At 36.6% G+C, this 15,000-nt stretch overlaps 1 protein-coding gene across 2 annotated transcripts in view; it reads right to left on the bottom strand.

The window, feature by feature from the left end:
* The window catches only part of LOC149436440 (nuclear receptor ROR-gamma-like), a 34,743-nt gene that overhangs the window by 15,733 nt on the left and 4,010 nt on the right, over nucleotides 1-15,000 (bottom strand). Inside the window, exon 1 of one of the 2 annotated variants that reach the window (XM_089661627.1) lies at nucleotides 1-910. This exon is cut by the window's left edge and continues 245 nt beyond it. The exons of the other annotated variant lie outside the window; for it this stretch is intronic. The gene's annotated coding sequence lies outside the window, so the exon portion shown is untranslated. Of the gene's footprint in view, nucleotides 911-15,000 lie in introns of those variants that run through there. 2 annotated transcript variants of the gene reach the window in all.

Below are 15,000 nucleotides of genomic sequence, written 5' to 3'. Positions count from 1 at the left end.
CGTTGCGTCCTGCGAAGTCTTTTTTTTTTGCATTTCTTTGCGTTTGTCGCAATCTATAAATATCCGTTTCGCACTTTTCTTTTATGACTTTTTTGTTATTTCTTTTATGTTTTTTATTCGCATAAATAGTCGATTAATTCTTTAAATGTCATTAATGTTGTATCCTTTTTTTTTTTTTTTTATTGTTTTTTTAATTTTTTTTTTCCAAAGAGAAGTTCTAATTTTGGCTGATCGGTTTCCACCGCCGCCCCCGCCGCCGTGTTCCCAGGGCCGTCCGGCCGGCTCTGCTGAGTGTGCACTCTGTGCGGAAAGCACCTTATTTTTACCTCCCGGGGCGGAAAGTGTTAAGACTGAAAGTGTCAAACCCGCCGACACAACAAAGTGTGACGAGAAGCTGAGCAAAGTCGTGTGCCAACCAACCGCCGCGCGTCCCACCTGCCGAGAAACCTCAGACATCCGGGCCCCGGCTTACTCACCGTCACCGCCGGCCTCGGCGTCGTGGTCGGCATGTGCAGCCCCTGCGCTGGGAGAGGTGGATGATGGGAAGGAGAGGGGAGGTCTGGGGGGGATTACACAACTTTCACCCGAAATCATGAGGGGGCGAGGGGGGTCTATTTTCCACAACTCTAATAAATTTTGCATAGGGGGGTCATGTGACCCGGCCATGATTTGCATAAACTCTTTTTTTTTTTTTAACTCATTCTTCTGATTTTATTTTGAGACGTTACCGACACGGGGGCGCCCGGGACCACGCATGACAGGAAATCGAATCGGACTGATTGGCCTTCCAGAATTGTTTTGCTTTATATTTATTTCTTTTTCTATTTATTTATTTTTTTTATATATTTCTTTTATATTTAGATTTACATATATATATATATTTCATATTTCCGAATTTACATTAATATTATATTTATATTCATTTCGATTTTATATATTAATTTGTATTTTAAATTTACATTTTTATATTCATTTAGATTTTATATATTAATTTGTATTTTAAATTTACATTTTTATATTCATTTAGATTTTATATATTCATTTGTATTTTAAATTTACATTTTTATATTCATTTAGATTTTATATATTAATTTGTATTTTAAATTTACATTTTTATATTCATTTAGATTTTATATATTCATTTGTATTTTAAATTTACATTTTTATATTCATTTAGAATTTATATATTAATTTGTATTTTAAATTTACATTTTTATATTCATTTAGATTTTATATATTCATTTGTATTTTAAATTTACATTTTTATATTCATTTAGATTTTATATATTAATTTGTATTTTAAATTTACATTTTTATATTCATTTAGATTTTATATATTCATTTGTATTTTAAATTTACATTTTTATATTCATTTAGAATTTATATATTAATTTGTATTTTAAATTTACATTTTTATATATATTTAGATTTTATATATTAATTTGTATTTTAAATTTACAATTTTATATTCATTTAGGTTTTATATATTAATTTGTATTTTAAATTTACATATTTATATTCATTTAGATTTTAAATATTAATTTGTATTTTAAATTTACATTTTTATATTCATTTAGATTTTATATATTAATTTGTATTTTAAATTTACATTTTTATATTCATTTAGATTTTATATATTAATTTGTATTTTAAATTTACATTTTTATATTCATTTAGATTTTATATATTAATTTGTATTTTAAATTTACATATTTATATTCATTTAGATTTTATATATTAATTTGTATTTTAAATTTACATTTTTATATTCATTTAGATTTTATATATTAATTTGTATTTTAAATTTACAATTTTATATTCATTTAGGTTTTATATATTAATTTGTATTTTAAATTTACATATTTATATTCATTTAGATTTTATATATTAATTTGTATTTTAAATTTACATTTTTATATTTATTTAGATTTTATATATTAATTTGTATTTTAAATTTACATTTTTATATTCATTTAGATTTTATATATTAATTTGTATTTTAAATTTACATTTTTATATTCATTTAGATTTTATATATTAATTTGTATTTTAAATTTACATTTTTATATTCATTTAGATTTTATATATTAATTTGTATTTTAAATTTACATATTTATATTCATTTAGATTTTATATATTAATTTGTATTTTAAATTTACATATTTATATTCATTTAGATTTTATATAAATTTAAGATTTACACATTTATATGTATTTAGGTTTTATGTATATTTATTTTAGATTTACACATTTATATTAATATATATTATATATATATTTATTTTAGATGTACACAGTTATATTTATATATATTTTATATTACATATACATAGACAAACCCTTTGGCGCTATATAAATACTGAATAATAATAATAATTTAGATTTTATATATTCATTTAGATTTTAGATTTACACAGTTATATGTATTTAGATTATATATATATATATATATATATATATATATATATATAAAAAAATTTTTAGATTTTTTTATATTTATTTTAGATTTACATGTTTATTTCAATTTAGATTTTATATATATTTTAGATTTACACATGTATATTTATTTATACTGTATTATATTGTATTTATATTGTATATATTTATTTTAGATTCACATATTTATATCTATTTTATAAATGTATTCATATTTTTTAATTTATATATATATTTTATTTACATATTTATATTTATAATGTATGTAAATGTATTTTATGTGATTTTATATGTACATATTTATTTATATTTACTTGATATTTATATATTTGTAGTTTATATTTACATATGGTTAATTTTATTTTATATATTTATTCATGTATTTTATATTTATTTATATTTTTTTAATATTCGCCTATTTTTTTATTGGCATACTTTATTTATATTTCTTTATATTATTGTTATCTATTTCTTTTATACACTTTTTTTCTGTGATTTGCATTTTATAGACAGATATATATTTACATATTTATTTATATAATTTTATAGATTTATTTTAACATATTTATATTTATTTCTATTTTATATATATATTTAGTTTCTCCCTCGGGATCAGCGGATGGGTGGAGACAGCCGGCTTGTCCTGTTGATCCGGCCAGAAATCCGGTGAGCTGGTGACCTTGTTATCTGCTACATTGTTCTTAGCTGTCCATGTGGAGGAGTACCTATGGAGGAGGACTATAGAACACCTCCATCTACAGTATGTACTGGAGGAGAGGGGGGGCGTTCTGTAGCCCTGGCCTGGCGAGACAACACTCACTGTGCTGTACCTATGGAGGACTACAGAACACCTCCATCTACAGTATGTACTGGAGGAGAGGGTGAGCGTTCTGTAGTCCTGGCTTGGCGGGACAACACTCACTCACTGTGCTGTACCTATGGAGGAGGACTATAGAACACCTCCATCTACAGTATGTACTGGAGGAGAGGGGGATCGTTCTGTAGCCCTGCCCTGGGGTGACATCACTGATTCTCCATAGATACATTACGCTGAGTGAGTCACCCTGGAATAGGACTATAGAACACCTCCCCCTGTATTCAATAGTCTTTTCCAGGTGGTGACAATGCTGTTCCTCCATACAGCACAAAGAGCAAACATTGTGACCCTATGGCAGTACTATAGAACACCTCCCCAAGGGTCTGGAGAAGAGGAGAGGAGGTGACCTGCAGTCCTGTCTTTGGGCGACAACATTCACTGTACTGTATCTATGGAGAAGCACTATAGAACACCTCCATGTATGTGCTGGAGAAGAGTATTCTGTAGTCTTGTCCTAGGGTGACAATCCTCTTCCTCCATAAATACGGCAGTACACCTCCCCCAAGGTTCTGGAGGAGAGGAGAAGGGGGAGGTGATCTGTAGTCCAGCCTATAGTGACAGCTGTGTGGGTGAATGTTGTCACCCGAGGACAGGACGTGCGCTATATCTGTCTCCGATCGCTCTTCAAAGAAAGTGCAATGTTAGTGGGAGCGGCCAGAAGGGTCTGCAGACACGGAGGGGGAGGAGCTCTACCTGATGAGGGGCTCTACGGACTTCCTGCTGTGTCACCAAGACAGGAAGTGAGAGGAAATCTCTGACACACACTATATCGCCCAACGTATTGGCCCCGCCCCTCCCAATCATGTGATTCAGGTGCTCCAATCCTCTCCAATCATGTGATTCAGGTGCTCCAATCCCCTCCCAATCATGTGATTCAGGTGCTCCAATCCCCTCCATATCATGTGATTCAGGTGTTCCAATCCCCTCCCAATCATGTGATTCAGGTGTTCCAATCCCCTCCTATCATGTGATTTAGGTATTCTGATCCCCTCCATATCATGTGATTCAGGCATTCAAATCCCCTCCCAATCATGTGATTCAGGTGTTCCAATCCCCCCCATATCATGTGATTCAGGTGTTCCAATCCTCTCCCAATCATGTGATTCAGGTGCTCCAATCCCCTCCATATCATGCGATTCAGCTGATCCAATCCCCTCCATATCATGTGATTCAGGTGATCCAATCCCCTCCATATCATGTGATTCAGGTGTTCCAATCCCCTCCATAACATGTGATTCAGGTGTTCCAATCTCCTCCCAATCATGTGATTCAGGTGCTCCAATCCCCTCCATATCATGTGATTCAGGTGATCCAATCCCCTCCCAATCATGTGATTCAGGTGTTCCTATCCCCTCCATATCATGTGATTCAGGTGTTCCAATCCCCTCCATATCATGTGATTCAGATGTTCCTATCCCCTCCATATCATGTGATTCAGGTGCTCCAATCCCCTCCATATCATGTGATTCAGGCGTTCCAATCCCCTCCATATCATGTGATTCAGGCGTTCCAATCCCCTCCATATCATGTGATTCAGGTGCTCCAATCCCCTCCCAATCATGTGATTCAGGCGCTCCAATCCCCTCCATATCATGTGATTCAGGCGTTCCAATCCCCTCCATATCATGTGATTCAGGCGTTCCAATCCCCTCCATATCATGTGATTCAGGCGTTCCAATCCCCTCCATATCATGTGATTCAGGCGTTCCAATCCCCTCCATATCATGTGATTCAGGCGTTCCAATCTCCTCCATTTCATGTGATTCAGGTGTTCCAATCCCCTCCATATCATGTGATTCAGGTGTTCCAATCCCCTCCATATCAAGTGATTCAGGTGTTCCAATCCCCTCCATATCACGTGATTCAGGTGTTCCAATCCCCTCCATATCACGTGATTCAGGTGTTCCAATCCCCTCCATATCACGTGATTCAGGTGTTCCAATCCCCTCCATATCACGTGATTCAGGTGTTCCAATCCCCTCCATATCACGTGATTCAGGTGTTCCAATCCCCTCCATATCACGTGATTCAGGTGTTCCAATCCCCTCCATATCACGTGATTCAGGTGTTCCAATCCCCTCCATATCATGTGATTCAGGTGTTCCAATCCCCTCCATCAGTGACCTTTCCTGGCTGTTAGTGGGATTATAACAAAGTGGAAGCAGCTGGGAACAACAGCCACTCAGCCACCAAGTGGTAGGCCACGTCACATGACAGGGCGGGGTCAGCGCACAGTGCGCAGAAGTCGGCGTGTCTCTCACATCTGCAGCAGTAGACAAGTTTGAGGTTTTCAGGGGAAGGAGAATCTGGGGCGAGTTGTCGTGGATGCCGGCGCCCCGCTGACAACTCTTTCCAAGCGGCGTACGTACCAGCGTCGCCCGGACAGGATATTTCACAAGCCCGCCACCCCCGGTTGGCTAAGTCTAGGTTTTTTTTCCGTGGGCGTCGCGGCATCAAAGCGACGAGAGAAAAAAGGTGCAAATGTGAGTCAGCCGAGGCCGACCTGCCGACAGATATTACTCAAGAGGCTCTGAGAGCCCCGAGATGACGGGAAATCTCCCTTTTATCTGCCGGATCCTAACGGGAACGCAAAAGGTCAAGCTTCCCCGACCTGCACTGCCAGGTAGTTCACCTACAGCGGGGGCCCCGGGGCCCCAGACTGAGATATTAAAAAAAAAAAACAGTAAATGGCAATCACATCACATGGCTGACAAACACAATACATAATATGCAAATAATATGCAAATCTGCCTGCCCATGGAAAACCAGACTGAACATTTAGGGGTTACGCAAAGCAGACAAAAAAAAATGTAAATATTATTACAAACAAAATGTAAAAAATATAACAAAAAAAGTAAATAATATAACAAAAAAATGTAAAAAATATAACAAAAAAAGTAAATAATATAACAAAAAAATTTAAAAAATATAACAAAAAAAATTTAAATAATATAACAAAAAAAATGTAAAAAATATAACAAAAAAAGTAAATAATATAACAAAAAAATTTAAAAAATATAACAAAAAAAATGCAAATAGTATAACAAAAAAAATGTAAATAATGTTACTAAAAAATGTAAAAAATATAACAAAAAAAATGTAAATAATATAACAAAAAAATGTAACAAATATAACAAAAAACAAAAAAAATGTAAATAATATAACAAAAAAATTTAAAAAATATAACAAAAAAAAGTAAATAATATAACAAAAAAAATGTAAGTAATATAACAAAAAAATGTAAATAATATAACAAAAAATGTAAATAATATAACAAAACAAATGTAAAAATATAACAAAAAAATGAAAATAATATAACCAACAAAAGTAAATAATGTAACCAAAAAAATGTAAATAATATAACAAAAAAAAGTAAATAATATAACGAAAAAATATAAAAAAATAAAAGTTATACGTATAATAGAATAATAATAATAATAAGAAGAAGAAAAGGTAAAAAATATATATAAAACAATAGAATAAAAATAAAAGGAAAACAAATAATAGAATAAAAAGTAAACGTTTTAAAAGTATAAAAAAAACAGTAAATGGCAATCACATTGCATGGCTGATAAACACAATACATAATATGCAAATCTGCCTGCCCATGGAAAACCAGACTGAACATTTATGGGTTACGTAAAGCAGACAAAAAAAAATGTAAATAATATAACAAAAAAATTATAAAAAAATAAGTCATATGTATAATAGAATAATAATAAGAAGAAGAAAAGTAAAATATATATATAATACAATAAAAAGTAAATATTATGGACCCGGAGCCCCCCTTTATGAACCTGAAGCCCCCCCTTTATAGACCCGGAGCCCCCCTTTATGGACCAAGAACCCCCCTTTATGGACCCAGAGCCCCCTTTATGGAGCCGGATCCCCCCTTTATGGACCCGGATCCCCCCTTTATGGACCTGGAGCCCCCCTTTATGGACCCGGATCCCCCCTTTATGGACCCAGAGCCCCCCTTTATGGACCCGCAGCCCCCCTTTATGGAGTCGAGTACTATATAGATTTTATTTTTGGTTGCTGTAATTCCCCCCCATCCCCCGCAGCAGGTGTGAAATGTAACTGTTTGCGCCTTTTATATCTGCGATCGATATTCTGCACTGATAACATCCCACAACATAGAGACAGGTGACATGTGTGCGGGGGGGGGGGGGGGGGGGATCCCGGGCCTCTCTGGGGGGTGTCACCACAGAGACCGTCCCCTCCCCCTCCTGACAGATCCATATTGATATATTCTGCAGACTATCCCATCACTGACCTCTCTAGAGATCTGCAGAACATCGCTCCGTCCCATCCCCCTCCTGTCATCCATATTGATATATTCTGCAGATTATTCCACCACTGGCCCCTCTAGAGATCTGCAGAACATCGGTCCGTCCCATCCCCCTCCTGACAGATCCATATTGATATATTCTGCAGATTATTCCACCGCTGGCCCCTCTTGGTGCAGTTTGGCCTCTTTGCCCTGGGCACCGGATGACCTTGTCTCAGCACTGCAGCTGTGCATGGGAGCCAATCAGCTTCCAGGTTTCTTTGAACAAGCTGACGTTATAAGCTGATTGGCTACCATGCACAGCTGCACCAGATTCTGAGTGAACCAATCATCTTTCAGGTCTGTGATCACCCACAAGACACCCCTCAAAATAATTGGTTGCTTGTAGACATGGAGGTGCTCAGGGTGCAGCTGGAGTTGCAGGCCACACGGGGGCGTATTTGGATACACGAAGCACAGAGGGGTGTACTTGGAGACATGGGGGACGTTCAAGGTGTACTTGGAGACATGGCAGACGTTCAAGGTGTACTTGGAGACACGAGGGACGTTCAAGGTGTACTTGGAGACACGGGGGACGTTCAAGGTGCACTTGGAGACACGGGGGACGTTCAAGGTGTACTTGGAGACATGAGGGACGTTCAAGGTGTACTTGGAGACATGGGGGACGTTCAAGGTGTACTTGGAGACACGTGGGACGTTCAAGGTGTACTTGGAGACACGGGGGACGTTCAAGGTGTACTTGGAGACACGAGGGACTTTCAAGGTGTACTTGGAGACACGGGGGACGTTCAAGGTGTACTTGGAGACACGGGGGACGTTCAAGGTGTACTTGGAGACACGAGGGACTTTCAAGGTGTACTTGGAGACACGGGGGACGTTCAAGGTGTACTTGGAGACACGGGGGACGTTCAAGGTGTACTTGGAGACACGGGGGACGTTCAAGGTGTACTTGGAGACACGGGGGACGTTCAAGGTGTACTTGGAGACACGTGGGACGTTCAAGGTGTACTTGGAGACACGAGGGACGTTCAAGGTGTACTTGGAGACACGAGGGACTTTCAAGGTGTACTTGGAGACACGGGGGACGTTCAAGGTGTACTTGGAGACATGAGGGACGTTCAAGGTGTACTTGGAGACATGAGGGACGTTCAAGGTGTACTTGGAGACATGGGGCACACAGGGATGCAACTGGCAACAAGGGGCACTTGCGGGCACACTTGAATTACAGATTTGTAATCACAAACAGAAGGTAGACACAGCGGTGGAGTTGGAGACATGGGGGACACAGGGATGGAGTTGGAAGCATGGGGCACAGAGTGGAGCACACTTGGAGACATGGAGGACACAGGGGTGGAGTTAGAGACATGGGGGACAGAGGGGTGGAGTTGGAGACATGGGGGACAGAGGGGTGGAGTTGGAGACATGGGGGACACAGGGGTGGAGTTGGAAGCATGGGGCACATTCGAGGTGTACTTGGAGACATGAGGGACATTCAAGGTGTACTTGGAGACATGAGGGACGTTCAAGGTGTACTTGGAGACATGGAGCACACAGGGATGCAACTGGCAACAAGGGGCACTTGCGGGCACACTTGAAGACATGAAGTACACAGATTTGTAATTACAAACAGAAGGTAGACACAGGGGTGGAGTTGGAGACATGGGGGACACAGGGGTGGAGTTGGAGACATGGGGGACACAGGGGTGGAGTTGGAGACATGGAGGACACAGGGGTGGAGTTGGAGACATGGGGGACACAGGGGTGGAGTTGGAGACATGGGGGACACAGGGGTGGAGTTGGAGACATGGGGGACAGAGGGGTGGGGTTGGAGACATGGGGGACACAGGGGTGGAGTTGGAGACATGGGGGACACAGGGGTGGAGTTGGAGACATGGGGGACAGAGGGGTGGAGTTGGAGACATGGGGGACACAGGGGTGGAGTTGGAGACTTGGGGGACACAGGGGTGGAGTTGGAGACATGGGGGACACAGGGGTGGAGTTGGAGACATGGGGGACACAGGGGTGGAGTTGGAGACATGGAGGACACAGGGGTGGAGTTGGAGACATGGGGGACACAGGGGTGGAGTTGGAGACATGGGGGACACAGGGGTGGAGTTGGAGACATGGGGGACAGAGGGGTGGGGTTGGAGACATGGGGGACACAGGGGTGGAGTTGGAGACATGGGGGACACAGGGGTGGAGTTGGAGACATGGGGGACAGAGGGGTGGAGTTGGAGACATGGGGGACACATGGGTGGAGTTGGAGACTTGGGGGACACAGGGGTGGAGTTGGAGACATGGGGGACACAGGGGTGGAGTTGGAGACATGGGGGACACAGGGGTGGAGTTGGAGACATGGGAGACACAGGGGTGGAGTTGGAAACATGGGGGACACAGGGGTGGAGTTGGAAACATGGGGGACACAGGGATGGAGTTGGAGACATGGGGGACACAGGGGAGCACTCTGTATTCAGTTGTATTGTATTTGTACAGCGCTGCCCAAGCTGTTGGCGCCATATAAGTCATCAATCATAATAATAATAATAATAATAATAAATTGTTTTGTTTTTCATACTATTATGTAGTTGTCAACTTGTTACAAAGTAACATTCTCATTGAATGCGCCGACTACAACCCTGTTATTATCTATTTACTATGAAAGAATAATGAAGTATTGAAACTCGAAGTTCGAGTGACTCATACAGGAGCCGGTCTTCACTGAAAACATGATTATTTCAGGTGATAATTTTCAGAGAAATACAGAACATAGAATGGCATCAGTCCTAACTAGAAATACATAGAGGGGGGATTTATTTATGTATTCAGTTTCTTATGTTAGCAAAATGTAAAAAAAAATTTACATTATATATATATATGTGTGTGTATCTCTCTCTCTCTATATATATATATATATATATATATATATAAAATATAAATATACAATAAATCTAAAATGTATATATATTTTTTTCCTCCGAATTATATATCATTTTAATAGCATTAAAAATAAAACGGCAATAGCTAGCCAAGCTACATAAAGAATTTCTAATGTTAGATATTTCTGACATTTAGCCATATATATATAATATATTTAAAATAGCATTTTATATAAAAGAACAGTTGTGAGCATTCATCAACAAAAATCAACAATAAGATATACTTCAGCCTCTGAAAACATCCAGAATAAAAGCAAATAAACATCTAAATATCACTGACAAACTGGACAGGCATAATATATGCAACAAATATACATAAATCACATAAAAAAAACAAATATACATAAAAACACAAATATAACAAAGAGACATAAAATCACAAATATAAGAAGATATATATAAAATCACAAATACAACAAATATAAATAAAACAAAGATACATAAAATCACAAATACAACAAATATATATAAAATTACAAATACAACAAATATATATAAAATCACAAATACAACAAATATATATAAAATCACAAATACAAGAAATATATATAAAATCACAAATACAACAAATATATATAAAATCACATAGACAACAAATATATATAAAATCACAAAGACAACAAATATATATAAAATCATAAAGACAACAAATATATACAAAATCAAAAATACAACAAATATATATAAAATCACATAGACAACAAATATATATAAAATGACAAAGACAACAAATATATATAAAATCACATAGACAACAAATATATATAAAATGACAAATACAACAAATATATATAAAATCACAAAGACAACAAATATATATAAAATCACAAATACAACAAATATATATAAAATGACAAATACAACAAATATATATAAAATCACTAATAAAACAAATATATATAAAATCACATATACAACAAATATATATAAAATCACAAATACAACAAATATATATATAAAATCACATAGACAACAAATATATAAAAAATCACATAGACAATAAATATATATAAAATCACAAATACAACAAATATATATAAAATCACATAGACAACAAATATATAAAAAATCACATAGACAACAAATATATATAAAATCACAAATACAACAAATATATATAAAATCACAAATACAACAAATATATATAAAATCACAAATACAACAAATATATATAAAATCACTAATAAAACAAATATATATAATATGACAAATACAACAAATATATATAAAATCACAAAGACAACAAATATATATAAAATCACAAATACAACAAATATATATAAAATGACAAATACAACAAATATATATAAAATGACAAATACAACAAATATATATAAAATCACTAATAAAACAAATATATATAATATGACAAATACAACAAATATATATAAAATCACAAAGACAACAAATATATATAAAATCACAAATACAACAAATATATATAAAATGACAAATACAACAAATATATATAAAATCACAAATAAAACAAATATATATAATATGACAAATACAACAAATATATATAAAATCACAAAGACAACAAATATATATAAAATCACAAATACAACAAATATATATAAAATGACAAATACAACAAATATATATAAAATCACAAGTACAACAAATATAAATAAAACAAAAATACAAAAAATCACAATTACAACAAATATATATAAAATCAAAAATACAACAAATATATATAAAATCACAAAGACAACAAATATATATAAAATCACACAGACAACAAATATATATAAAATCAAAAATACAACAAATATATATAAAATCACAAAGACAACAAATATATATAAAATCACACAGACAACAAATATATATAAAATCAAAAATACAACAAATATATATAAAATCACAAAGACAACAAATATATATAAAATCACACAGACAACAAATATATATAAAATCACTAATAAAACAAATATATATAAAATCACAAATACAACAAATATATATAAAATCACAAATACAACAAATATATATAAAATCACAAAGACAACAAATATATATAAAATCACAAATACAACAAATATATATAAAATCACATTACTCAGAAGGTAATTTACTTCTTGAAACAAGCTTTCAAATCTTAAGATTACTATAATAAAAATAAATAAATACATAAAAGATCACAGATTGCTGAACTGATAAATTGTTACTAAAGAAACATCTGCAAGTTTTTTTTCGATTGTTTTTTTTTTTTTTTTTGCTTGATCTCGATGCCATGTGTTGAGGTTGGAAACATTTCTGGATGAGTAAAAAAAGATTTGTCTCTCACCTCCCTTACATCGGCCCTCTCACCCCGTACATGTCTCTGTTTTTTAGGTATTTTAATAACAAACCAGCACACCCAATCAGTTTTGTTTTTCATTTTGTATATTTAAGCGTAGTGAGGTTTGGATCGCTTAGGGGGCTCCAAATGTTTTCTGCTCAATTCTTTTTTTTTTTTTTTTTAATTATGCGAGGAAATTGTTTATTACGGATTTTAAATCAACTGTATCGTTGTTTCGTCTTTTATAAAACTTTGATCTTTTTTACTCTTTTTTTTATTTTTATTTTTCTGCTTTCCAGAGTTTCAGACATGCTCAGAATAATGGTTAATTGGAGGATTTCTTTAAAAAATATCATTTAAAAATCACAATGTTTCCTTTAGATATTAAATAAAAAAAAAAAAAAATTTAAAATAAAATAAAAATCTGTTTCTAAATCTCGGAAAGTTTACAGAAAAAAAATCTTAGAAACACAAATCTGATGTATTTTGTACCCCAGCGGCGATAGTACATAGGGGCGGGTATGAAAAAAATCCCATTTTTTTTACGGATTTTGGTGAATAATGAAATTAATAATTTTTCACAATTCCTAAAATAGAAGTATGTCTCAGTTTGAACGTCCAATCACGTGTAAGAGAAGTTGCTGATTTTTTTTTTTAAGCTGCCCGGGTTGTGATTGGTTGCTGGAAATGAGTACCAGAAATTTCCCATGAGGCCCAATAATCTGATCATAGAGAAATCTCGCCGTCGCCAATCTCGCTATCGCCCTGTTGTCATAGAAACCACATAAATCAGCGTGAAACGGATACCAATCCCGTATTCGCGTCAATCATCCAATCGCGTCCAAACTGCGTTCAGCGGAAACATCATTTACCAAGAATAACCCCTCCCCCTCCAGAGGATTCCCCCCCCCCCCCTTCCTGACCAGGCCATTTTTTGTGTTACGGCGCCGCGTTACTCTGACAATTGCGACAATTTTTAGGAAATCAACCAATCATGGGTATATTATGTGTGGCCCTCGGGTATATGATGTGCGGCCCTTGGGTATATGACGTGTGGCCCTCGGGTATATGACGCCCTTGGGTATATGACGTGTGGCCCTCGGTTATATGACGTGTGGCCCTCGGGTATATGACGCCCTTGGGTATATGAAGTGCGGCCCTTGGGTATATGATGTGCGGCCCTTGGGTATATGACGTGTGGCCCTCGGGTATATGACGCCCTTGGGTATATGACGTGTGGCCCTCGGTTATATGACGTGTGGCCCTCGGGTATATGACGCCCTTGGGTATATGAAGTGCGGCCCTCGGGTATATGATGTGCGGCCCTTGGGTATATGACGTGTGGCCCTCGGGTATATGACGCCCTTGGGTATATGACGTGTGGCCCTCGGTTATATGACGTGTGGCCCTCGGGTATATGATGCCCTTGGGTATATGAAGTGCGGCCCTTGGGTATATGAAGTGCGGCCCTTGGGTATATGAAGTGCGGCCCTTGGGTATATGAAGTGTGGCCCTTGGGTATATGAAGTGCGGCCCTCGGGTATGTGACGTGTGGCCCTTGGGTATGTGATGTGTGGCCCTCGGGTATATGACGCCCTTGGGTATATGAAGTGCGGCCCTTGGGTATATGACGTGTGGCCCTCGGGTATATGACGCCCTTGGGTATATGAAGTGCGGCCCTTGGGTATATGACATGTGGCCCTTGGGTATATGACGCCAAATCAACTAATTTTTAGGAAATTTTTAGGAAATCAACCAATCATGGGTATATTATGTGTGGCCCTCGGGTATATGACATGTGGCCCTCGGGTATATGACCTGCGGCCCTTTGGTATATGATGCGCGGCCCTCGGGTATATGACGCCCTTGGGTATATGATGTGCAGCCCTTGGGTATATGACGTGTGGCCCTTGGGTATATAACATGTGGCCCTCGGGTATATGACGTCCCTGGGTATATGAAGTGCGGCCCTTGAGTATACGATGTGTGGCCCTCGGAGCTCAGCAGTCTGTAGCTGGAACATCGATTAGGGTGATCGATCTCTCCCAGCCTCACGGAACATCTCCCCTCCACATCCAACAACCTGTCCTGTCCTCACTCTCTGACCCCCATTCCCTCCATCAGTTCCGCCGTCCGAGCATGACATCTATTGAACGTTCCGTGTGGCCCTTGG

The sequence above is a fragment of the Staurois parvus genome, unplaced genomic scaffold, assembly GCF_062004578.1.
Source record: "Staurois parvus isolate SC_StPar_1 unplaced genomic scaffold, SC_StPar_1.0 ptg001354l, whole genome shotgun sequence".
Taxonomy (NCBI): domain Eukaryota; kingdom Metazoa; phylum Chordata; class Amphibia; order Anura; family Ranidae; genus Staurois; species Staurois parvus.
Note: the sequence above shows the minus strand (reverse complement) of the source record. Positions and strands in the feature narration are given on the sequence as shown.